This window comes from Vicugna pacos, chromosome X (genome assembly GCF_048564905.1).
Source record: "Vicugna pacos chromosome X, VicPac4, whole genome shotgun sequence".
NCBI lineage: Eukaryota > Metazoa > Chordata > Mammalia > Artiodactyla > Camelidae > Vicugna > Vicugna pacos.
In genome coordinates this window covers 91,167,725-91,194,946 of record NC_133023.1, presented here as the reverse complement: position 1 = coordinate 91,194,946, position 27,222 = coordinate 91,167,725, and the positions used below count along the sequence as shown (strand labels likewise).

General features: G+C 37.3%; 1 protein-coding gene across 8 annotated transcripts in view; it reads left to right on the top strand.

The window, feature by feature from the left end:
• The window catches only part of ENOX2 (ecto-NOX disulfide-thiol exchanger 2), a 258,174-nt gene that overhangs the window by 102,929 nt on the left and 128,023 nt on the right, over positions 1-27,222 (top strand). The gene's annotated exons all lie outside the window — the stretch shown is intronic.

Genomic DNA, 27,222 nt, shown 5'->3' with positions numbered 1-27,222 from the left:
ATGAGAAAGAGTCCACTACTGTCAGTGAACTCATGGTGGGATAGAGGGTGGAAAGAGCAAACACTTGAATAACTCTAATAAGATAGAGTATCATCAGTGCTGTAGTAAGTGTGTAAAAGGAAAAACAAAAACAATGGGAGCACAAACAAGGGAAGAGTTTAATTCAGCCTTGGGCATTGTGGAACACTTTATAGCAGAAGTGGTGTTTGTAGCTGGCCCTTGAATCGGTAGGCTTAAGACAAGAAGAGATGAGTAAAGAACATTGATTTAGGCAGAAGGAATTACATGAATGAATTATGTCACTATACATTTTTCTTTGTATGTACAAGTGGTGGGTACACTTACTTTTACTTCTAATGTGGATAACTGCATATATTTGCCTCTCCCCACCCCATCACCGTTTCTCTTAGTGCACACTATGTTTGCATGTGTTCTATGCCCTCATAGCTCTCTTAGAACAGCTGAGTAACAGATTTTCCTAAATCCTGTATAACAGTCAACTGAATTTTTGGCATCCCCTGCAATTCCCCCCATCATTCTTGCTCCATTGGCCTGTATTAAATTTCTCTAAATAAGTAGGGAAACAATGAGAGAAGCAGATCTTAACTGGTCATTTAATATTTTAAAATTTCATCTCTTTGTTACTTGGCTATTTATTTGAGAATAGTGTCCATAGTGTATTGAGACTGATCTGAGATTTTAGGATGAGACTAATAGATATGTTCATGGTGTTTTTGGTCTTGTTTTCTTCTGTTTTTTACCATTTCCCATTCAGCTTATAACACGGAACATGTTTGCAAACATGCAGTATTATAACCTGACTCAGATCATAGGTCTTCCTGCTTATAAATGAAGATATATGTTAAATACAAGTTTGGAGAAGAAAATTACAGTAAAGCATTAGCTATCTGGAGCCCTGAAGAAAACTGTGATTTTTAGAGAGCTGTATTTTCTGGGGCATTGGAAAGGTATAGTATACAGCCAAGTAACTTGCCTGAGTTGTAATCCCAGCTCTCTGTCTGTGGCCTGGGTTGGCAGGTTCCTTAACCTCTCTCACTTTCACTTTCTTCAACTGTAAAGTTAGAAATGATACTAAAACCTCTTAGGATTGTTAGTAGAGTTAAATGAAATTATATAGGTAAAGTGCTTAGCATGATAACCTACACATACTTCATCACTTAATAAATCACTTAATAAATGTTGCTATTATTTTGCTATCGTTGTCATTATATAATATTATGAACTCCATCATTTTAAGCATCAATGCATTTTGCATTTTTAGGTTTGGTTAACCTAAAAAACATAATGGTTTTATGGATACAAATCATGCTTGTGTGTGTGCATGTGCATGTGTATAAACTTATTTGTCTTTTTGAGGCATATATTCAACAAATCTAAACTTTGCTTGATCATTTAAAGGCATAATTCCAGTCATTAGTCATTGTACTGTGCTATAGTACTCTATTATACTTTTCTGGGTTTACTAAGGAATATAGGCCTTTTAACTCTAAACTGTCCTAGACTGTGGTGGCTATTTAGTTATTAGAGCCACATTTTGTACATGTCCTGTTTCCTTTCTGCAGTATGTAGTCATTTCTAGTTTCTCTCAGTTGTCCCTTCATGTAACAGCCCTTTTTCTCCTTCTAATCAGTTATGAACTTCAAACAAACAAACAAAAATAGCCAGCTCTCCAAGTTGATGTGTCAAATTAGTATGTTAAGTGAGACTTAAATCAAGCTGTAAGAGAACCTGCTATGGAGAGAGATGCAGGATTTAGGGCATCAACTTTAAGACATCTATTTTGGCTGCTCTGATGCCTTTTTTGATTACTTATTAGTTTTTCTGCTGTGTTCGTAGTAAGTGATGTGCTGGTCTATAGTAATACCTCCTGAACTTCAGTTAACTCATGAGGGTGGGAAAAAGGAGTATGCATTAATCTGAATTGTGAACCACCTTTAAAGAATTGCAGTTTTATTTCTAATGAGTATATTCAGCAAGAGCAAAGTAACTGTTGCAGATATAGGACTCTAGCAGTAGGTTATGTTAACCTATAATTATTAGAATCAATTTGCATTCAAATAATGAATATGCCTAAGTTCTTAAAAAACAGTATGTTCTTAAAAATTGGTGAGCTAGGCCCCTAGCAGGCTAAATTAGCTCCCTTGTAATCTTTTTCATACTATTTGCTTAGTGAACCCTTTCTTTAAAAGTAGTATGAAAGTAACTCCAGCCCAGGCTAAATTACCACAAATTCCAAATTACTGTAGTCCAAATTAATAAGGTTTTTACTATACAGGGAGTCTCATAATTGTTCAGCTGGCAATCTTATGGTATTATAAATGGGCAGGTTGCTTTATAATGATATTTTCTTCCTATACAGTGCTAGACGAAAGGAAGAGAGAAGATATTTTTTGAGTAGGAACTTCCTTCTTCCTTTATCACCATTCCCTGCATCTTGGCAAGGAGGAAAGCTACAGTTGGAGGTCCTTACAGGAGCTACCAGCCATTTCAGTTCTAAGCTGAGATACACATCCATCCATTACATCACTCAATCCTGTGACCCCTTTCAATCAAAACCATCTCTTTCCCTCTCCTGTCACTACAGATGAAGGCAGGGTCTGTGCCTGCAGCTCTAGTTCCTCACTACACATTCTATTCTTCTTCCTTTCCCACCCCTCCCACCTCACCTTTTTCTACAAACTGCCTCTCTCCTCTTATACTTGAATTGATCTCTTAACGGTCACCAGTGACCTCCAAATTGTCACAGTCAGTAGCCTTTTGACGGGTCTCAGCTACCTTGATCTGTTTGCTTCATTTGATGCTGTTAACAGCCTCCTCTTGCTTGAATTCTTTCTACTTCTGCTTTCCTTGGCAATACAGTTTACAGAGTCCTCTTCCTCTTCTGTCTCCTTCAAGCATTCTTTCTCCTTTTCTTCCTACCTCCACCTTGAATCTACTATTATCCACATGTATAGGTGAAGAAATAAAGGATAAATGAACTTGCCCAAGAGTGAACATTTAGCAAGTGGTTTAAACAGGCCTCCAACTCCAAAGCCTTTCTCTAACTACTATCCCAGAATTACTATATCTGTAGATATTAGGAATCTGGACCCATTACTAAAGTGCATATTAAACATTGGTGGCACACTAGGGAAAAATGTGTTTGTGTGAGAATAAGGTGAGCAGAGCTTGGATTTGATCATCTCTAGGATCCCTTCAAACTCTGAGATCCCATGGTTCCTTCTTTTCAGATTTCTTTTCTGCTACTCCTCAAAACAAGTCTTCTATTTCAGCCAATGTAGTCTGCTGCCTTTCTCCAAACAGGCACTAGGCCTGCCTACTTCGGGACCTTGCTCACACCATTTCCTTTGCCTAGCCTGCTCACCCTCTTCTTCCACCTGTCAAAATCCTGTCCAACTGACAGTACCTGGTACAAATCCTGCCTTCTCCAGGAAGCCTTCTGGATCACCCCAGTTAGAATTGTTCACTTGTACCCCTGAAACCCCTTGGTCATTATATTCATATGAATCACTCGACACTGATCATAGACCACCTTGAACTATTGGTTATCTGTTCATACAAATATGTCTTAGCCTTTCAACTCAGTCATCATCCCCTGACTGGAAGGGCCCCTGATTCTTATGTCTTTTGGTAGAGATATGGTGTCTTGAACACCATAGATGTTTAAGAAACGTTTGTTGATTGATCACATATCTGGCTGAAGAATTACTTTCCCTTTGCCTTGATATACTCTATGATTTTCTTGTCACTCTCAGGGTGGAGCTGTGCACAAAACTGGGCACTCGGTATCTCGTGTTGATCAACTGACTGCCTCGCTTGTCCCTAAAGGTCAAACTCCAGACATTCGTGAGACTGCATCCTTTAGAGCAGCCACACATTGAACCCGGGGGCTTGTGAAAAGAATACCTGTCCCTAATGGAATCTTTGTCTCTTTACTAGGTGAAATTTCATGAGCACCCAAGAGAAACTGATAGGTGGAGTTGGGTGTCCTGTTCCAACTCCTCCTCTGTGAAGTAGATCAGTAACCTGGATTAGATATTACTGCAGTATTTGGCCACAGATTCTATGTGGATCTGGCTGCTTTGCAGCTTTTATCGTAAGGTGAGCTCAGAATTCTTCAGTGTGTTTGCTCTTAAAATTCACCTTTTCCCCATGGAAATGTTCCTTTGGTGATTCTGCAGCTGCATAAATTGTCTAAGATTATGGAGAGTCCCCCTTTTCAGCTTATGCTCCATGATCAAAGAGTAGAAGATTGTTAAACCCTTGTCAGATCACAGCAGCACATTCCTGTCCGGAAAATGCCAGCTGTCTCCTGGTTTGAGATCCACCTATATTTGTAGAAGTAGAGATACCAACCCTCTTTTTAAATACTTCCACTAAAGTGGAAGAATCCTTAAGTCAACAAGGCCAACAGGATGATGACTAAAATCCAATGCACTATTTTAAGCAACACTGGCATTCTAAGAAGGTGCCAGCTCCCTGGAAGAGTGGGCAACTAATCTGGGTATAGTTATGATACCAGAGTGATCATCCAGATGTGGACATAGTCCTATTTCTGTTGTCTTCTCTCATAGTTCTGTATTGAAAATTAGATTTGCACTTAAGTATACGATGCCCAGTATGGAAAGAGGGGTCTTCAACCATTGCCATTTGTAGTAATGATTGAACCCCAAGAGTTCAAGTTCTTCAGGAATACTCTTCAATTCAATAATAATTTGCATCAGTATGGTGATTCTTTCTCTTAATATATTTTTGTATTCATTTCATTTTATAGATGAGGTGCTAATAACCAGAGAGAAGAAATAACTTTGACTAAGATGGAATAGCATCACCAGGAATGTTAAGATATAATTAAGACCTCCAGATTTTAGAATTAGAGGTAATCTCGCCTAACTCCATCATTTTCACAAATGAAAAAACTGAAAGCCAGAAAAGGGATTTTTCTAAAGTCACATCATTAACCAGTAGCAGAACCAGAACTGATTATTACCAGTATCTAAACTTGATCATAAACCCCTAACTCAGTTCTCAAGGTTTCCTCTAGAATTTCTGCAAGTCAGAATGAGACTTGACAATATGTAAGACAGTGAACAGTTCCAGCACTGCCAAGACTAGATAAACAAGAGGAAGTAGGCCTGCAGAGCAGCAAGGAGAGGTTCAGTCAGACATAAGGAAGAACTATATTAGAATGATTTATCAGGGGAAGTTGTTTAAGCCCTCTTGGAAAAGAAATATAAAAATGAGATGAACAGTCATCTCCCTCAGAGTGCTTTTGTTTCCATTCTTACCTAGAAGAGGGCCAATGAACCAGGAAACTTTTTTACAATACTGACGGCCCTTTGATTTACCTCACACTCACAGGTCTGAGACTTTTATTTCACGTGTACTTTGAAGTTCACAAATGAAAGCATTGATTGTTTTTAAAGTGAGAAAATGCCACCATTTTATATCTTGATGTGTGGTATTTCTATCATGTCCACTGAATTATTATATTGCCAAAGACAGAAAGAGCCTATTGTTCCTTCAGATGGAATTAAAATAAGAAAAAAGAGTAGACTAATAGCCCTACTCAGTTTATTTAGTCCTTTGGACATTTTTATCTAATTATCAGTTTCAAAAATAAAACTATATCTTGATAACTAAAGGATCAAAAACATAAGCTGAACTTCTTTCTCAATTCTGATAGAAACTCTGTGAAATTTTTCACCTTCAAGGACTCTCAGGCGGATGGGAGATTGAGGGTGACACAGAAGAAGCAAGATAGAAAAATGCAAATACATCTCTCTTAAGTTGCCCCAACCATTGGAATAGCTTTGGAATGATTCTGTGACTTCATTGTACCTCAGTCTTTAAGAGTTCTTCTCTCAAAGACGTAAAGTGTGAGTCAGCCTTATGTGTTGGTAATATAGAGGCTAGTGGTAGATACTGAATCATAGTTTTAGAGTTGGAGGCAATCTCATCTAACTCCATCATTTTCACAAATGAAGAAACTGAAAGCCAGAGAAGGCACTTTTCTAAAGTCACACAATTAACTAGTAGCAGAACCAGAACTGATTATTACCTATTATCTATATAATCATTTCAAGGTGGCTAGGCCTGTGGCATGTGATTGATTCATTTGTATTGCAGAAGGTGTATCTATAACCTAGAGGAGCTGGCTTCCCCCATGCTAATAGTATTACATGATTTGTAGCCAGCTAACACAGTGGTATATGAGGTATCATATCTGTTCTGCCTGCTGCACAGGGGAGGGCCCTTTGATCTCAAACTAGAAAAGGAGTTTGAGTCTGGGAAATACCTATGAGGGAATTGCTTCTGTATGGCTGAACTCCAGCAGTTCAGCAAATCACAGAAGAAAGTCTTTGTGACACTTGCTTACTTGGCAGGAGACAGTTCCTGTCCTTCATCTCAGCCCACCCTAAAGTTACTCTATCCAAATAGGAAAAAAATTTTATAATCATGTTTTATCTGTTACTTAAACTTTGTTGCATAATTTTGTCTAGAGGATCTCTTTCAATTTCTCAATTTTTAGGTAAAGACTTTTCTGAAAAAAATCAGTCTTTGGTTGGTAAAACTCAGTTTTACAGTAAAAGAATTCTTAGACTTGGGGATTTTTTTTCTCTCCTGTTGGTTTAATAAAGTTATTAAAGCAACTGTCATTCTTGACTTTGAAGCCTATAAGGGCCTCCCTGACCTTAATAAGAGAAAGAAGCATATTTAGACATGTAGTGAAGAGAATGCTGATGATGCTGATTTTAGTACTGGATTTGCCACTTGTCATTAGTATTTTGACCCTGGGCAAATCACAGAAGCCTTTTTTGAAGCTTCAGTTTCCACATCTGTTAAATGGGGAGAGCATTTTGAAAACTGTCAACAGTTACTCTTACAGTTACTTCTGCTGTTTGTTAAGGTTTGAGAGTGTGAGTGCTTTTCTCCTAACAATTCGAGTCAAACTGAGAACAAACACAAAAGGCCATGGGAGGAACAAAATGTGGTATCAGGTTTATTATAAGTAAAACTGGATTGAAGAACATGGCTTGAGCTTAAGTCCTAATGAAGCTTCCTACCATCTCCAGCTCCAAATCTATACCTTGATACCCACAGATGGGAATGTCTGAGTCTACAGAACAGACCACTTACCTGCCAGTGTCATTGAGAGTGATGGCCTGTGTCCCAATTCAGCAGATGCTAGAAATTGAGAGCCAGGTGAGCCTGTGGGCCTGCCACTGGATAACAGTGTCTGTGCCCTGACTAAGCTCTGCTCACTTTATAAGAGAGAAAGGGTTATGTCAACCTGAGGACATTCAGACCTGAAAGCCAGAATGCAGAATTTAAGCCATGAATGAGCACTTATTTTTATTCTAATCTTACTAATCAGATAAGTCAACACTCCTCCTATGCCAAGGAGAAAGCAAGGGTGGAGAAAAAGCCCAGAGAAGTTTCTATAGTACTGTCTGCCCTCTCACACAAGTAGAATGGATTTTCCCTCCTCCCCGTGGAATTAGAGGACAAGTATGAAAACCGTCACCATCCCAACCTTGCTATTTATTTGCAGATTAATATGACTTTGGATTTTTCAAAGTCCTATCCTTAGAATTTTATTTTTAACCAGGGGAAACTAGCAATGACGGTCTATTGCATGGTATAAATAAATAGGGTTATTCTAGCACCATGTGCTCAGTTTAGATTTTTACTTCTCCATGTATAAAATCAAGACAAATTCCAGGTGGAGCTCAACTTCAAATCATCTGATTTTGCTTCAAAGTAGTATCTTACAGTGAAGAGATTTCCTTTTCATGAACTTCAAGCACAGATATTTCTGCTGCCATTTCAGCATTGTTATTCCACCTGAGATTGCAAACTCTGCAGGTCTTCCTTTCTCTTCCATGACACCAAAGTATAATAATTGAAATATTTTATTACCATTACTACTAATAGCTAAGACTATGGAACACCTACTGTGTGCCAGATACTGTTCAAAGTATTTCAAATGTGTTGACTTATTTGACTTTCACAGCCACTCTATGATTATTTTTATTTTACTGATAAGGAAACTTAAATACAGAGAAGTTGAGTAATTTGTCCAAATAATAAGTATAGAAGTTGAGATCCAAACTAAGGCAGGATACCTCTAAAATTATTGTCAAAAATCAACTGAATCAGAATGGAAATTGAGGAAGGGCCAGGGATCAATGTTATTTAAAAGCACTGCAAATGATTCCAATATGCAGCCAGGCTTAAGAACCAGTTCAGCTACCCATATTGCATCAGAGAAATTAGGTGTACCTAGGCCACTGTGGTTCAGAATGTTGGACGTTTGTAAGACAGTCGTCCCCCCCACTTTTCCATGTGATGTATTCCAAGACCCCCTGGTAGATGCCTGAAACTGCAGATAATAGTGATCCCTATATATACTGTGTTTTTTCTATGCACGCATACCTATGATAGAGTTTAATTTATAAATTAAGCACAGTAAGAATATCTGAATTTCCAGGATCACCATTCTTGCACTTTGGGGCCATTATTAAGTAAAGTAAGGGTTAGTTGAACACAAGCACTGCTGATACCTTGACAGTTGACCTGATAACCTAGGCAGCTACTAAGTGACTAACAGGTGGGATATGCTGGACAAAGGGACAATTCATGTCCCAAGTGGGATAGAGCAAGACAGCATGAGACTTCACATGCTACTCAGAACAGCATGCAATTCAAAAAAATATGAATTGTTTATTTTTGGAATTTTCCAATTAATATTTTTGGACCGCGGTTGACCTCAGGTAACTGAAACTGCAGAAAGCAAAACTACAGATACTGTATTCTATGATAAAATATGTCTAGAGTCTTCTGTCAAGAACTGAAGTTACAGTGAAACAGTAGACCAGAAAGTGACAAATAAAGCAGTTGTGTATATGTTGACTGCTCTAGGTATTTCAACAAAGAATTGGCCACCTAATTTGAAATTTTCTTTTTCCGCTCTATTTCCTGCTACCCATTTACATCTGTTGAAATAAAAATCCACGATGATGAAATTCCCTTCTGTAATAGTCTAGGGGACAGTCTTGATTTTCTTTTTCCAATCTCCATTTCCTTGATAATGTGAGCTATTCAATTTAAGCCATGCAGGTTGCAGTATTTCACACTGAGCAATTGCTTGTGTAATAGAATTAACTTTAAAATATTTTGCTTATTCGACATTTGAATTTTAAGCAAAGCAACTTTCACGTGCAAGCTATTTTATGGAATGTGGTGAGTGAGGGTTGATGAGAGCGGCACAGAAAGCCGTTAGAGATATGTCCAACTGCTCCAGTGGTATGTGCTATTTTGCAGGGGAGGCAGGTTTTAGCAAGTGGCATTCCCCAGCTACAGTCCCTTTCTTCTGTGTGTTTGATTCAATAACAACAATACAGGAGCAGCAGCTTTTATTAAATATTGATTGTATGCCAACCACAGTGTTTTACATAAAAACTCAACCAAACTTCATAACAAATCTATAAAATAGATATCATTTTCTCCTTTATTTATAGATAAGAAAACTGAGACTTAGAAAACTTATGAAACTTTCCCAGGCTGCAGCTAATATATAGTAGAACAGGATGTAAAAAGAGGGAGGCAGGATACCATAGTTATTAAGAGGACATACTCAGAATCCTGGCTCTGACCTTAGGCAAGTTATTGTAGCTCTTTGAGCCTCAGTTTGCTCACCTATAAAATAGGAATAAGCGTACTGAGTGTACAGGTTGTTTTGGGATTAAGTGAGAAAATGAATAAACAGTGCTTAATACATGGTGTTCTTTTGTTCAGTGAATATTTAGTCTTAAGTTTGAAGCATTGTAGTGGGTGTTAAGAGTACAGCTATAAATAAGGCAAACTTTGACTCTGGCCTTGTGATGCTCACAGTCTAATAAGGAAGACAGTCATTAAGCAAATAATTGCACAAATAATTATTTGCAATTATGCTGAGTGCTATCAAAGAGTGGCTGCTTATAGTGAATACTCTGTAAATAAGAGCAAATATTTACTAAGTGGCTATTACGTGCTGTGCACTAAGCCAGGAAGAAATGGAGTGCATAATGGAATGAAGAGTAAAGGCATTTTCATGGAATTTTACTTCAGGTCAGGATGAGGTTAATGAATACAACTTTGTTCCTCTGGTCAATCAAGGAAGCTTTGTAAGGAAAGAGGTGACATTTCAGAAGATGACTGATTGAATTCCCTGGGAAGAAGAGCGATCAAGTTAAGAATGTGCCTTTCCTCAAAATTAGTTCCTGGGGATCATGCAAGTCATTTAATGTAAGGGGCATCCCCAGCATGAGTGGCCTTTGTATCTGGCAAGACAGAGATATTACGAGACTTGTGTAACAATCCACAGGAACCAGGCTTTCCCTCTAAAATGAATGCCAAGTGCTGAATTTCCTTCAGCACTTGGCATAAAGTCTGAGCAGGCAACGAGTCATAACTACGTACTGTTTTCACATGCTGATTTAAGTATCATCCCATACAAATATAGTGGTTTTACTGGCAAGCTGTTTTCTAATTTGGCTTTTTTTATTCCTCTCCATAATTACCCTGATCTAGGATGAACAGCATGAGAAACATTGACTAATGCATCCTAAATTATCTCAGCAGGGTAACCACAAGATTTTAGGTTTTTTCAATTCTGTGCCAGGTTTCTATTAAACAGTTCTTATCAATGTTAGGTATGTACAGAGAGGTCTCCAGATCTTCTAGGCCAGGCTTTCAATCAATTAAGACTATTGTCCTTTGCTGTGAGGTACCACTCTCTCTGGCATAGCCTGCAAAGAGGAAGGTGTCTTTCACTTTTTGCTCTCCTGTCAAATAGCCAGTCAGTTGGAGAGCTTTGTGTTGAAGCTCTGACTGCCCAGGACTGTTCTCTGTCTTGATTGGAGTGAGTCAAGTAAAGGTAGCTAAGGAATTTGATTCTCTGCCTTTACTCTGGGCTCCTAGCAGATGATGTTAAGTGTGACTTAGAAATTGACACATCAGTAGCTAAAAGTCTGTTCTATTTCATGGAACATGTAATAATGGATGAAGTTCCCAGTACTGCTCTCATTTCACAGATGAGGTAATGGGGATTCAGAGCCTCAATAGCTTGCCCAGGTGGAGACAGCCAGTAAGCTATTCAGACCCAGGTTTTCAGATGATGGGTCCTGTGAACTTTGCACAATGCCCCGCTGATTTCTAAGGTTTCTGAAGAAGGCAGTGATGTGATCTGAGCTGTACTTTCAAAAGATACTCTAACCAAAGTGTTTTATTATGTGTTGTAAAGGGGCAGGACTGGAGAGACAAGTTTGAAGACTTTTGAAATATACCAGAGAAGTGAAATATGGGCCTGAATCAGTGTTATGGGAGTAGGGATGGAGACGAGGGGTTAGATAAAAGAAAGTTAATGGAGATAAGTCATCTTGAACTGTTATGGCTTAAAGAGCCATAGAGCCTAGAAATGAAAAAGATATGAAAATCATTGGACTCGGTTCTCTATCTTTCAACAGAATATAATTATCCCCACATTTACAGATGAGTCAACAATGATTTAGCCTAAATGACTTGCCTGAAGTCCCAAACTAATTTGGGCAGAAAGGAGCTGGAGCTCAGAACTCCTTCTTCCTAAGAGAGTACTCTTTCCACTAAAGCATTGAGTCTCCCAAATCTTGTTTTCAGTTTGTTAGTTTTTTTAAAAACATATTTCATTGAAGTGCATAAAAGTGCAAAATCCTACGTGTATACCAATAAACTTTCACAAACAGCACACTTATATAACCAGCACCTCAGACAAGGCACAAATCATTTCTGGCACCCCAGAAGACCCTGGTGCCCTTTTGTAATCACTTACTTCCCCACCGAGGATAATTTCTGCCCTGACTTTCTCTCTTTTTAATAACTGCCTGGTGGACCATGTTAGAGATTAGGAAAATAACTACTGGGATTCTCTTGTTGATAGATATTTAGATTATTCCTATCTTTTGGCTGCCACAAAAATGCTGCACAGAACATCCATGAGCATGCTTCTCTGTACCTGTGAGCAAGTATTACTCTAGAATAGAGTCTAAGCAGTAGGGTTGCAGAGTTGAAGTGTTAAGGGCTTTGTACATTATGATGGCTATTACTATGATGACTTCTACAAAGGCCTCACCAAATCAACACGTGTGGTGTTGAGAGTCATTCCCTGTCTTCTTGCCAACATGTGATATCTTCAATCCTATGGCTTTTTACCTTTTAGACAAGTGATGGATTATATAGCTCCTTATTGCTTTAATTTGCATTTCTCTAATAAATAGTGAGTTTGAGCATCTTTTTCAAATGTTTACTAATCTTTTGTGTTTCTTTTATATATCATTTGTGATATCCTTTGCCCATTTTTCTAGGGTTATTTGTCTTTCAATTTTAGACTTGTAAGGGTTCTCATGGAAATCAATCTTTTTTTCCTGTTAAGTGTATTGCAAATGTTCTTCCATGTATTTTAGCATTGTTTATGCTGTGTTCTTTCACATCAAATCTATTTTATAAAATTATGTTCCTCTTGTAGATTCTCTTGTCATTCCTGCAAGTATGGGAAACCACATGTTCTGGATTTTTCAAAGCAGCCCCAGTGTTACATGTTCTTTCCCATTGTCCTCAAAAGTACAAGTATATATGTAAAATCATGCTTTCCCAACTATAGAGTTAGAAAATTTATCCTGCCTAATAGTGGTTGGCAGTTCTTGATCTGTTTTCAAGACAGGATCCAGGTGCCCTTTGAGGGAAAAAATAGGGTAGCAGGACACACCTGTCTTATATCTCTGGAATCTGGTATTTGCAAAAAGGAATGTGAATATGATGTAAACACTGGTCGTTCTCAACATCATGTCCCCAGCTGTTTTCTGCTATGACACTCAGACAGCTTAGGCACTTTGGAATGTTTGGTTGCCACTTGAAAGTGTTTGGTTACACAGAAGGAGGTCTGGAAAAGTTCTGTCTTGTGTCTATAAAGGAAAATGGAACTTCTTCTTTCGGCACACGAAAAAAAAATCTCTTAAATTCGTATTGATATTTTTTAGGACTATAAAAATAAATTGTATCTAAGAAATCAAGTTTTGATAATCAAATTTTTAATGTTCAGATAGTATTTAGCCTATTTATATAACCAGTTTAAAAGCATTCTCAGCAGTAGACAATTATAAACAAATAATATGCTAATATATTATATTTATTCAGCAAACATTTATTGGATGCCTACTATGTGTCAGGTGATATTGGATGGAAGGGTAGATGAATATGCTAATTTCTTTCAGAAACTGAAAAATGAGTAAGGTGAAAGATGAATAAGGCTCTCATTCACAAGGTGCCTACATCTGGTAAATAGAAAGCATTCCTTTCCATTGATGAAAAACACATCCCTACGAATTCTAAAGGGGCCATACTGGTTAGTTTTTAGTTAGAATTACTGAGTTTGCATAAAAACAATAAAACTGAATTCACCCTCATTTAATCAGTACTAGTGGCTGTTTCCTATATTTTTCTCTCAGGAGCCCCATTATTATACTCTGCAGGAAAAGCTGGTATGAGCATTTAAATAAGCAAAAAATATGCCTTGTCTTTTGCCAAAATTTTCTTTGTCCAAGTGTCATTGACACCTTTAGATATAAAATGGTAAAAATGATCTTGGTTTGGATTGATGGGTATTTTGGTGGTAGAAATAAGAGAAAATGATGAGATGGGGGCTTTAAGCCTGCTTAAGCCGTAAGTGTCCTAAGGAATGACACATTTTTCACTGAGAAATGTTCTGGGGTGATAATTGGCTTCCTGTTGCACACTGAACATGGCTTGAGAAGAAAATGCTTCCCCTAGATTATGAAATAGGCAGTGTTAGGATTGTATTTTTTAAATTAATTCAGTAAACACTTGCTCTGATAATTAGACCTCATAGAGCTTCATGCTGAGGGTACATTTTCATTTGTGTGTGCAATTTAAAAGTTTCTTAAGAGTATAGTGTGCAATTTAAAAGTTTCTTAAGAGTATAGGTCAGCTTAAAAAAAAGACTATGGATATCAGACTGATCATTTTTTTGCCCTCTCTATCCTACCCTCTTACCTCCCTCCAAACTTTATTTGAGGTTTAGACCCACTGGGAACATTCTAAAGCACCATAACTTCAAGAATAGCTCTGCAATTTTGAATTCCATCTCTCTGCACCCTGCCCTACCCACAACACACACACTATTTCTCACAACTGTTCTTTGAAAGGATCAGGGTGCCTTTGCTTCCAGGAGAGCTCACGAGTTATTTTTGCAAGTTAGCAGCAGCTCAGTAATTCTATCTCCTTCCATATGGAACAGGTGCTCAAGTCTTTCAGATTTCTTTGGCCACTCTTGGTTAGTCTTCTTCCAAGACAAGAATTTGTAGCCCTGAGCACTACAGAAGAGCCAAACAACCTCTATAAGGGGGTGTCCACTATTACACTAAAAGCTTAGTTGGGAAAAAGAAAATAATCAGAATATGCAGCAAGGTACTGGGAAGAGGAGTAGGAGATGTGAAAGAGGGGACACTTAGAGATCATCTAGACCTTGTCTTTCCTTTGCAACACTACCCCTAACCCTACCTCAAACCACTAAGTAGCTAGTACAGAGCTAAATATATAGTTTACTGTCTGTGGTATTTACTGAGTTTCACAACATCTTTATAAGGTAGTAGAGCCAGTATTGATCACTGCTTAAAACAGTGGACTCTGGGGTCCCGGGCTTGGAGCTTCCATAAACCAGTCTGTGATCTTGAACAAGTAACTAACCTCTCTAAGCTATAGTTTACTAAATCTGTAAAATCGAAAAAATAGCGCCTACCTAATAGGATGATTTTTGTGGATTACATGAAATAATCGATGTCAGATTGCTTATTGTGAAGACTGCATGAAATAATGAATTAAAATTGTTTACAAATAGAGAGCTCAGAAATAAACCCATGTATGTATGGAGTTATGATATGTAAAAGAAGTAGCATGACAAATCAGTGGGAAATGTAGAGATTGTTTAGCTAATGAAACTGGAAAATAGTTATCCATATGAAAAAGATGAAAATCATTCTTATCTCATAACACATACAGAATCAATTAAGAGTATAAATTTCAAGAACAAAAATTTTAAACTCTTAGTAGAAAATGTCAGTGACTATCTTCCTAACTTTGGAATAGAGAAAGCTGTCTTAAGGCTCAAAAACAAAAGCACGAGAAAAGACAAGTTACAAACTGGGAGAAAATATTCACAAAACACAATTGACAAAGAAATAATAACAACAATACATAAAGGAGTTGTAAAAATTATTAAGAAAGCACAAGTAATCCTGTAGAAAAATGGACAAAATACATGAACAGAAATTTCAGCAAACACATATGGCCAATTAAATAATGAAGAGATTCAATATCATTATTAACTAAGAAAATGAAAATCAGCTCATAATAAGATACCATTTTATATCCAATTGGTTGGCAAAAAAGTAAAAAGTGATAATACTAAGCAATCTTTCTCAATTGGGGTTCCTGGAGAGAACAAAGTGCTAATGCCCTAAGGTATCCATTACATGTAAAGAATTAACTTCTCTCCTGTGCATCTAGAATGGTACTATTTATGTACTATCCTTGAGAGAATTGAGGGGATAGTCACTCAAATTGTTTTCTGTTGTTCTGTGGTTCAGCTGAGGAACTCCGTCTGAGAAAGGCAAGTATTGGAAATGCAGAGTCACATGATTTCTTATATATTACCTAGCACAAATATATGCAAATTGCTGCAAGCACTTAGGTTGCATTTTGACATTATCTCCCAAAGTTAACTTCTATATACTCTATGAACCAAAAATTCTACTCCTACATACCTAAAAGAACCTTATTCATGTCTAACAAGAGACACATGCAAGTATTTTTATAACAGCATAGTTCACAATACAAAAATCTAGAAAAAAACTAAATTTTATCAATGTTAATGGATTAATTAACTGTAGTCTATTTATACAGTGAAATACTATGCAGTATTCAGTATAAATGAACTACAGCCACACACAAACGATATGGATTAATCTTAACAATATAATATTAAATGAAAAAGTCAGCCCTAAAAGATTATATAGAGCATGCTATCTTTTATAAAATAAAAAATTTAAGTTTCATATTACATATAGGTGTAATAAAATTAATTTTAAAAAGCAAAGAGATAATGAGCATAGTATTCAAGATGATGGTTACCTTGGCTGAGAAGTGGGGGGGGCATGTAGGATAGGAGTGGAGGAATCCTTATAGTTAGATGGAGATTATTGTCAAGGTCTTAGTTTTTATTTGGGGTTGTGAGTTTACAGGTACTTATTACATTATTAAAAATCACTAGCTAAATAACTGGGGACCAGTGCTGGAAGGGTGTCATGAACCAAGTATCATGATTAATCCAATTGTATGCACCTGAGAGCCTAAAATAAAAACATGTATAATAAAGTACTTAGCCCAGTGCTTTTGATACAAAATAAGACTGGGTAAATGGCAGTTTTCATTGCTACCATTTCTTCTTTCTCCAACCCCTCCTTGTTTTACCTCCTGTCAAGCAATCATAATTTTCATGTTGTGCCTGGGATTTAATGATTAGAAATATTCTTTTACATGAGGTCACTCCAAATGACTTAGAGAACTAGGCTCAAAGTTTAGTAGTTCCTGAGTTTTCAACTTTTTATAAATCCATTAGACCTCTTTCATTGAATTGTGCTTTTTTTCCAATTATCAAAGTACTCTGCACATTTACTTTTAGAATGTTACCAGTACTAAAAAGCTTTAACCTCTGCATATTATGACTTTGGTACTCAAAATCATAATAGTAATTTAATATAATAGCAGCAGATGGTACCGAATTAGGGCACTCTGCTAGAAGACTATAGTATGTGATGAATGGGTAGTTAGAGAGAAAAAATGTGCTATTAGCCTGGATCTGTAAGTTATAAGCTATGATTATTTATTTATTCGACTTTACATAATACCTTCTTTTCATTCCCTGCCACAAACATTCTTCTATTCCCACTATCAAAAGAGCTGAACTATAACTTCTTAGGAGGACAAGTTTTTAATGTCACAGTGGGAGTAAAAATGACTGGGAGGTGGTTGTCTGATTTCAATGTGGATTTAAGTTGGAGGCTTCAGTGCAGGAAAAGGAAAAGGGAAGGACTAGCAGAAGATGAAATTGTACGAAAGAAAATGGCAAGGGTTAGAAAGACAGGGTAATGTAGGGAGGAAAGTATAGGAATGAGAAGCCAGAAGACCTAGAGTTTAGTCTAAGCTTTTTCCTTCATGTTATTGTTTGACCTTAGGCAAGTTACTTATCTTCTTTAAGTCTTCATTTTCTGGGATAAAATGAAAACATTAGACTATATATGTTCCTTCAAGCATGAGCATCTTAAAATTTAAGACAAATAAGGAGACTTCTGCTTCCAGAAAGATGGAGTAGACATAGTTTTCTCTATTCCTCCCACTAAGTACTACTAAAAACTCTGGATGTTATATATAAAAACTAATAAGAAGACTGAAAGGTACAGAGGAGAAGGCAGAATGTCTAGGGACCTTGGAACCTGAAGAATGATGTGGTGTTGAGTTCAGTGGATTTTCTTTTTTCCTCATATGTCTCACACTAGGAGCTGAAGAAGCTGGCAACCCAGGAACACCAATGGGTACAGACCCCAGAAAGCCCAAACAAAACCTGCTCTCTGTCACCAAAGGACCAGAAAAGAGCAGCTTAGTAAGATGGAAATCTTATAGACAATAGCTAAATGCTCTATTCCAGCCAAACAGCACAGAGAAAACTGCAGCCCTATTCCCACTCACTCCCAGCCAAGAGGAGACCCTAGATTTCCATCTGCCACAAGGCTCTAATGAGGCACTCCAGAGCCTTTGTCAGAGACCCCTGCCAGGGTAGTGTCAGAGAAGACAAGAAACCTATCTGTAAATTTAATTGCCACTAACCAGAAATGAACCACTCCTCCCTCTCCCCACTTTATCAAGGGAGATCATCTGGGGAGCTTGGGCTTCTACTCCTCTCTGACAATTGGAAGTCATAAGGCTTCCTCTCCCCACTATTGTGGTGTCAGAATAGGTAATAGAGATTCATGACTGTCATTATCACCCAGGGGTAACAAGGCCACCACCAGCAGGTGTCAGTGGAGACTACATGGGGAGCTGGAACTCAGACCCCTGCCCATCAGTAATGAGAAGACCACGTTCCATGTCAAAGGAGGCTAAGTGGGGGACCTAGACTTCTACCTCCACCTGGCAGTAATGAGGCAACACCTCCTTACCCCTGCTAGAATGATGTTAAATAATGCCGACTAAAACAGAAAGTTTAAATAAGATCCAAAGCCTCATAATATACAAAATACAAAAAATAATTACAAATATATTGTAATATACAATATACAAAATCTACAGGTTTCAACTGAAAATCACTCATCATACCAAGAACCATGAAGATTTCAAACTGAATGAGAACAACTATCAATAGATGCAAACACTGAGATGACAGAGATGTTGGAATTACCTGATAAAGATTTCAAAGCAGCCATGATGAAAATATTTCAATGACAAATTATGAACATGCTTATCAGATAGATGGTTTGCAAATATTTTCTCACATTCTGTAGGTTGCCTTTTCACTTTTCTAATTATTTGTTTTGCTGTGCAGAAGTTTTCTAGTTTGACATAATCTCATTTATATTTGTCTTTGTTACTTGCACTTTTGGTGTCATATTCAAAAATTTGTTACCAAGATCAGTGTGAAGGAGTTCTTTCTCTGTATTTTCTTCTAGTACTTTTATAATTTCAGGTCATGCATTTTAGCCTTTAATCCATTTTAAGTTAATTTTGTGAGGGGTATAAGATAAGGATCCAATTTCATTCTTTTGCAAGTGAAAGTCCAGTTTTCCCAACACCACTTATTGAAGAGACTATTCTTTCCCCATTGAATATTGTTGACTCCTTTGTCAAATATTAGTTGACCATAGATGCAGGATTATTTTTCTGAGCTCTTGATTCTGTTCCATTGGTCTATGTATCTGTTTTTATGCCAGTATCACACTGGTTTGTTTACTATAGGTTTGTAATATAGCTTGAGGAGGCTAAGGAGGCTAGTTGCAGATGAGCCTGATGTTGAAGGCCAGTGTCAGGATTTAGGGCTGAATCCTGACCCACAGCAGCTATGGGGGGCCTTGTGTCAGTCATGGAGGGTCTAAGGTGGTGTCTTGCTCTGGTGCAGCTGCATTGGCCTGGGCTGGCAGTTGGTAGAGTTCCCAGCCTTTGGCAGGGAGGGAGGAAGAGACTCAGGCAGCTGGCAGAAGTGAATGTGAATACCTATGAGATGAAAAATGGTGACATCTGCAGGAATCCACAGCAGCTGTGCTGGCCATTGGTTTCTTCAGTGAGAAAAGCTGTTGGGTCATCTGCAGAGCAGGTCACTGGGAACCACAGCCACTCCTGTTGTGTGGCTAATATTGGCAGTCCTTGTTTTTCTTCCTTATTCCTAGTGATCTCTGTTCATCTCGGTTTTGCCAGTCTCTGGGTGGGGTGAAACTAAAGTGAGTCCTTCCTGTAGTGACCCAAAAGGCTACAGAACCTAGTGGCTCATCCCACTCTTCCTTTCCCAGCATCAGGAACTCTTTCTAGCTAGAGCACTCCCTCTTGGCAATAAGCACTAAGCAATGCTGGCTTAGGAGATGGGATGATGCTGGCAAAATGAAGCTGTTCTTCCTTCACTTTTTGTGCAATTATTCTCAGGGTTTTTTTGTTTTGTTTTCTTTTACTGTGTTACTGAACTTTCTTAAGTGGAGTTTGGAGCTCTCCCAGAACTGTTTTTGATCATGGATAGCTGTATAATTGTTGATCTTTGTTGGGGACAGAGGCTGGGATCTCCTGTACTGCCATCTTGATGTACCCAATACATTTGACATCTTATATGAAATGGACCACTTCCTCAAAAAACACAAACCACCAAAAGTCAATATAAAATAAGTAATTTGAACAGCTTTATACCTATTAAGGAAATTGAATTCATAATTTAAAATCTCCCTAAATCAAATTTCTGTAGCCAAATGGTTTCCCTAAAGAATTCTATCAAGCTTCTAAAGAATTAGCACCAATTCTTCACAATCTCTTCCAAGAAATAGAATAGGAGAGAACAATTTTCAACTGATTTTTATGAAACTAATATTTCCCTGCTATCAACATGAGACAATGACAGTACAGAACAGAAAACTATATTATGGTATCCCTCATGAATATAGATGTAAAATCCTTAACAAAATATGAGCAAACAAAATTCAACAATATATAAAAGGAATTATACACTATGGCCAAGGGCTGCAGGGATGGTTTAACATTTGAAAATTAAGCAATGTAATCTATTATATTAACAAGCTAAAGATGAAAAATCACAAAATCATATCAATTAATTCAGACAAAGAATTTAAAAAATTAAACACCATTCATTATAAAAACTCTCAAAAAAAAATAGGAATAGACGGTAATTTCCTTAACTTGACAAAGAATATCTACTAAGAACCTGTGGCTAACATTGTACTTCTGATGAAAGAGTGAATTGCTTTCTCCCTAAGACTAGTAAAGAAACAAGGATGTTCACTCTTACCACTTTTACTCAACATAACATTAGTAGTTTTAACCAATGAAATAAATCAGAAAAAGGAAGTAAAAAGCATACAGATCAGAATGATTGCAAATGACATGATCATGTACATAGAAAATCCCAAAGAATCTAACAACGACAACAAAAAGATCCTAGAACTAATATGTGAATTCAGCAAGGTTGCAGGATACAAGATAAGCAAACAAAAATCTATTGTATTTCTATGTATTAGCAATGAGTACTTGGACACTGAAATTTAAAATACACCCATTTAAAATTATCCAAATAAAATGAAATACTTAAGTATAAATTAACCAAAACATGTGCAGGCTCTGTATGCTGAAATTTACAAAACACTAATGAAAGAAATAAAATAAAACCCAAATAAATGGAGAAACACACTATGATCATGTAACAGGAGGCACAACATAGTAAAGATGTCAGTACTATCCAAATTGATCTTTAGGTTCCATGCAATTCCTATCAAAATTCCAGCAAGGTATTTTTGGAGACATAGACAACTTTATCCTAACATTTGTATGGAAAGGCACAGGATCAAGAAGAGCTAAGTTAAGCTTGAAAAAAGAATATATTCAGAGGAATCAATCTACTCAATGTTGTCTTGCTATATACCTATAGTAATCAAGACTGTGTGGTACTATTTAAGTGATAGATACATAAATCGTTGGGACAAAATAGAAAACAGAGAAATAGACCTACACAAATTCACCCAACTGATTTTTCAAAGATTCAAAAGTAATTAAATGGAAGGAGGATAATCTTTTCAACCAGTGGTGCTGGAGCAATTAGACATCTATAGGGGAAAAAAAACCTAGATCTAAACTTCACTCCTTATACAAAAAGTAACTCAAAATGGATGATAGACTTAATTTTAAAATGTAAAATTATTAAACTTTTACAGAAAAAAAAATAGGAGAAAATCTTTGGAACCTGGAGTTAGGCAAAGAGTTTACTTGGACAACACCAAAAGCACATTCCATAAAAGGATAAATTGACAACTTATACTTCATTAAAATTACACTTTTATTCTGTGAAAGACTCTATTGATAGAATGAAAACACAAGCTACAGACTAGGAGAAAACATTTGCAAACCATATATCCAACAAAGCATTAGTAACTAGGATGTATAAAGAACTCCCAAATTCAACAGTAAGAAATGAAATAATCCAATTGTAAAATGAGCAAAAAATATGAATAGATATTTCATTGACAAGTGTATACAGATGGCAAATAAGTACTTGAAAAGATGCTCAATATCATTAGTCACTAAAGAAATGCAAATTAAAATCACAATGAGCTATCATTTATCGGAATGGCTAAAATTAAAAATAATGACATCGCCAAATTCTGGCCAAGTAGGAGAGAAACTGAATCACTAATATCTTGTTGGTAGGAGTGTAAAATGGTATAGCCACTGTGGGAAAGTGTGGTTGTTTCTTTAAAAAACTAAACATGCAACTACCACATGACCAAGCAATTGCACTCTTGGGCATTGACCCCAGAGATACAAAAACCTGTACATGAATGTTTATAGCAGCTTTATTTATAGTAACCAAAAACTACAAACAACCCATATGTCCCGCAGTGGGAGAATGGTTAAATGGATTGTGGTATATCCATATCATGGAATACTAATTAGCAATAGAGAGAATCAAAGGGTAAATACATCCAACAACATGGATGAGTCTCCAGAGAATTATGCTGACTGAAAAAAAGCCAATTCTGAAAGGTTACATAATACATGATTCCACTTATATAACATTCTTGAAACTACAAAATTATAGAAATAGAGAACAGATCGGTGGTTGCCAAGTGTTAAAAGGGGAGGTGGTGAGAGAGTGAAGTGGGTATGACTATAAAAGCACAACATGAGGGAACCCTGTGATGGAAATGTTTTTATCTTGACCATATCAATGTCAATATCCTGGTTGTTATATTATACTATAGTTTTACAGGATGCCACCATTGGGAGGAAATGGGTAAAGGACACATAGGATCTCTTGTACTCTTTTGTATACCTACAGCTGAATCTGTAATTATCTCTAATTAAAAGTTTAATTAAAAAGAAAAAATAAGGCCAATGAATGACCACCCAAAGGTCAGGATACTTAAATACAGCTGAATCCCCATTCTGAAAAGTGGTGGTAAAAAAAAAAAGAAAGAAAGAAACAGAACTGTTTTTGCACTGGTGATCTCTTCTCTCTTTCCTCTCTGGCCATCTTAAAGCGTGGACAAATAATTCAGCCACAACAGGTTATTTTTTGCTGCCTGTCAAGCCTTGTTGCAGAGAAGGTGAAGGTGTAGGAACTAAACAGGATGCTTCCTGTTGGTATAGTGTGTAAATTATATGAATCTGCCCCACAAGGTCAATATTCCTTAATACATGACCTTGTTCTTTCACCTGTACAGCTTGGACAAAATGCATTTTACATGACTACAGGGGTGAGTGGCAAGAGTTTATAAGGGAGCAAACGTGTATGAATAAGCACAGGTATGCTAATGCTGGCAAGATTAGGGAGTGGAGACAAGGTAGGTGTTAAGGATAGATGAGTGTTACCACGTACCTACAGGGAATTTGACATTTTCATTCCAAGACAAATCTTAAAGATGAAGAAAGTAGAAGAATAGGTAATTAAGATCTGAGAATTCTTGCAGAATGTATGGAAATTTTATGCTTTAGTCATAGGAAATATTCTGAAAAATTATGTAGCATTGTGCCTCCAAAGGTGAAAATTCATTTACCACAGTGCAGGGTACATTATACCAAGATATTTGGAAGTAATGGCTTTTTCCTGAATTAATATGCTTTGTGCTTCCATAGTTTTCATCTTTTTCAGAGGGTAACCATTGCCAATTGCTTTGCCTAGCTAATAAGTTAGAAATTTTATTCCCCAGGCGGTTCTCTCAGGTCCAAAGTCAATTTGCTGATTGATATTCTTCCTTTTCCCCCATAGGCCCTCACCCCCAGCTTATCCATCCAGAAATGGAAACAGCAGGCCAAATTATATTTATTGAACACAGTTTTAAGGATGAGATCCACTCAGTCTGGAGAAGGCATTAATGAGCTTGCTAACAGTCAAATTGCAAACCCAAAATACCAGAAATGTAAAACACAAGTATACACTAACACAGTTCTCCTTCAGAAGCTGTGCAGGAGAAGGAGCTACAAAGAGGAAATCAAGGTTGAACAATGTTCAAGAGTCCCTCAGTGTGAGAGAGGATTTAGCCACAAATTACATCCAAAATAAAGTACACTATCCATAGACAGTATTCCGAGGCAAAGTACAATATTCATGGACAGCATTCCCAAGAAAGACACCACATCCATGAATACCATTCCCAGGTCAAGTACAACATCCACAGACAGCAATTTGAAGCAAAGTACACATCTCTATTGAAAAGTGGGCTCGAGCTAGTATGGGATCCAAATCCTCATCTCTTTGTGGAAATGTCTGATATGGGCAGCATTGGAGAAAGAATGGCAATGAAAGTTGTTCCTCAGTTTATGTTTTTGGTTGTGATCCTGTGAGAGGTAAATAAGTCAAAGAGAAAGCAGATGTTTGCAGCTACTAGATTGGATTTGGAAATGTTTGAAAGTTGAACGTTTTTCCTCATGGTTTTTTCCTTTCTGTTGTAACCCTCAGATGTGACAAACTTTTGAGAATAAAAATTGTATCATGGAGCCTGATACTAAAATATGACCCCATGTACTTAGTACTCAGAAACACATGGAATTCTAGAAACATTGAGCCATAAATGATCTTAGAGGTACAGTTCATTTTTTAGATAAGGAAGCTGCTTAGGGAGCAGATTTGCTATTTTGATGTTTATATAATAATAACAGTGACAATAAGTGCAATAATAACAACAGTAGAAGTAATAATAACATTTTGAGCTCCTACTATGCCAGGCACTGTTCTAAGGGCTTGACATGGATTATTAATGTATTCCTCATAACAACCCTCTGAGGTCATTTATTATCGTAAGCCTTATTTTATAGACAAAGAAACTGAGCCACAGAGAAGTTTAATGCCTCTAAAGACTTGGAGCATAAGATTACCAAACTAGATTGTCAGGCCAAAATCAAGTGATTGTTCTGATGTAATGAAGTCTGCAGAATTCTGGATTACTCTATGTTTCAGTGAAAATACAATTTCTAGGACAGTTTGTTCAGGGTCTATATTTTATGTGGTCTGTTCCTTAACTCTTAATCCTATTAGAATAGAGTTTCTCAACCTTCTTGACTTCTGGAAGCTTATATAAAATGTAAGTTCAGTGAAAGGTTTGCAAGGCATGCTTTTTTTAACATTTTTTATTGATTTATAATCATTTTACAATGTTGTGTCCAATTCCAGTGTTCAGCACAATTTTTCAGTCATTCATGGACATATACACACTCATTGTCACATTTTTTTCTCTGTGATTTATCATAACATTTTGTGTATATTTCCCTGTGCTATACAGTGTAATCTTGTTTATCTATTCTACAATTTTGAAATCCCAGTCTATCCCTTCCCACCCTCCACCCCCCTGGCAACCACAAGTCTCTATTCTGTGTCTATGGGTCTGTTTCTGTTTTGTGTTTATGCTTGTTTGTTTATTTGTTTGTTTTTGTTTTTGTTTTTTAGATTCCACATATGAGCGATCTCATATGGTATTTTTCTTTCTCTTTCTGGCTTACTTCACTTAGAATGACATGTATTTTTCAATAATGAACAAATAGGTAACAATGCTTGAAAGATATCACAGTGTATACCTGTGCTTTAACGGTACCCAGTTGACATATTAGACTTATATTTCAGAAAGTCAGTATAATCCATGCATTTTTGGCAAGCCAGGGACTGTAAGTCCTTTCTTTGAGATGCATGTATCCAACTGGCAGAGGTTGGGAAGAGATTTACAGTTTAGCTTTTATCAAACACTAGTGCCATTAACATCAATCTCCATAGCAGTTTCAAAGGGAAAGCAGATAGATGGTCAGTGAGAAATAGACAGACAGGCAAAAAAATAGGAATGGACAGAGTTGGACAGAGGCAGAACGGGCAGACAAGGAAGGACAGACAAAGAAAAAGAGACAGAGACAGACAGGTGGGAAAAAAAGAGAGGCAGAGGGAAACATGGATTGATAAAGGGATAGAGATGAACAGACAAATATAGAGAGATAGAAGCACATCAAGAGAGACGCACAGATAGACACAGAGAAGCAAACAGGTGGAGACACAGAGAAACTGAAAGACAAGATAGGGAGACAGAAAAAGGAAAGAGGGACAGAAATAGCAGTGAGGAACAGGGAGAGAGAGATGGACATAGACTGAAACAGATGGAAAACAGAATGAGGAAGAGAGTCAAAAAAAGAGAAGGTGGTACAGAGAGAAAGAGAGACTCAAAAATAGAGAAAGCTAAAGAACTAGAGGAAACTGAAGAAGAGACAGAAACTGAGGGAGAAAAAGAGTCAAGAAGAAAAGAGAACATGAAATGGACACATAGAGAGAAAGGAAGAGAGTCACACTCATTAAAGACAGACAGGCACAGTAGTGGGGAGGAGGAGTTGCAGAGAGAAAGGAAATAGAGTGAGAGACAGGAAGACAGAGGGAGAAGCAGGGAGAATATACAGAGTGAGTGAGAGAAAAGAAGCAAGGATTAGAGAGAGGAGAAGGAGGTGCACACAGAGCCAGAAACAGACCAACATAGAAAAAAACACTACAAGAGACAGAAAAAAAAAGCAGACAGACAGGTAGTGAGAGAGAGAGAAAAACAAATAGAGGGACAGTGAAATAGTCAGTCAGATATAGTTGGCCAGACAGAGTTATGTTGGAAAAGCAAGGGAGAGAGACACTGAGAAAAAGATGGGGAGTTAGATGGAGAGACAGACTCAGAGGCTGACAGGCAGAGCAATAGAAAGATGGAGAGAAACAGACAAGGAGAGAGAAATAGAAAGAGACCAAAAGAAACTGTTTCAGACAGAGAAGCAGATACAGAAAGAGAAGAAGAGTCAGGAGAGAAGAAAGAACATGACAGAGACAGAGAGAGACTGATTAAGACACATACTGAGATACACACTTAGGGGGACAGAGACAGAGGGAAAGACCAGCATAGAAAGAGAAATGTAGAGGGAGACAGATGCACCAAAAGAGACAGGGAAAAGAGAGATCAGCCAACTTATAGAGAGACAAATTGACCGAGAGATGATCAGAAAGACACCGAGCCAGACAAAAAGTGGAGAGAGAGAGATAAAGAGAGCCAATTAAATGGACAGACAGAGAGACAGTCAGACTGAGAGATGGCTGTGGGGAGAGGAAAATAGTGAGAAAGAGGGAGACAGTGACAGATATGGAGACTGACAGGAAGACAGCAATAGAAAGAGAAAGTGAAAAAGAAAGAGAAGAGGGAGAAAGGGAGTGGAAGCAGAGAGGGAGGGGCAGGGAGAGGGAGCAAGAATAAACAGAGACATGATAGAGACAGACTGATACCAAAAGACCACCAGAAGAGTAGTCAGAAACAAGCAACTCTACGGAAAAACTCAATCTGACAGGAG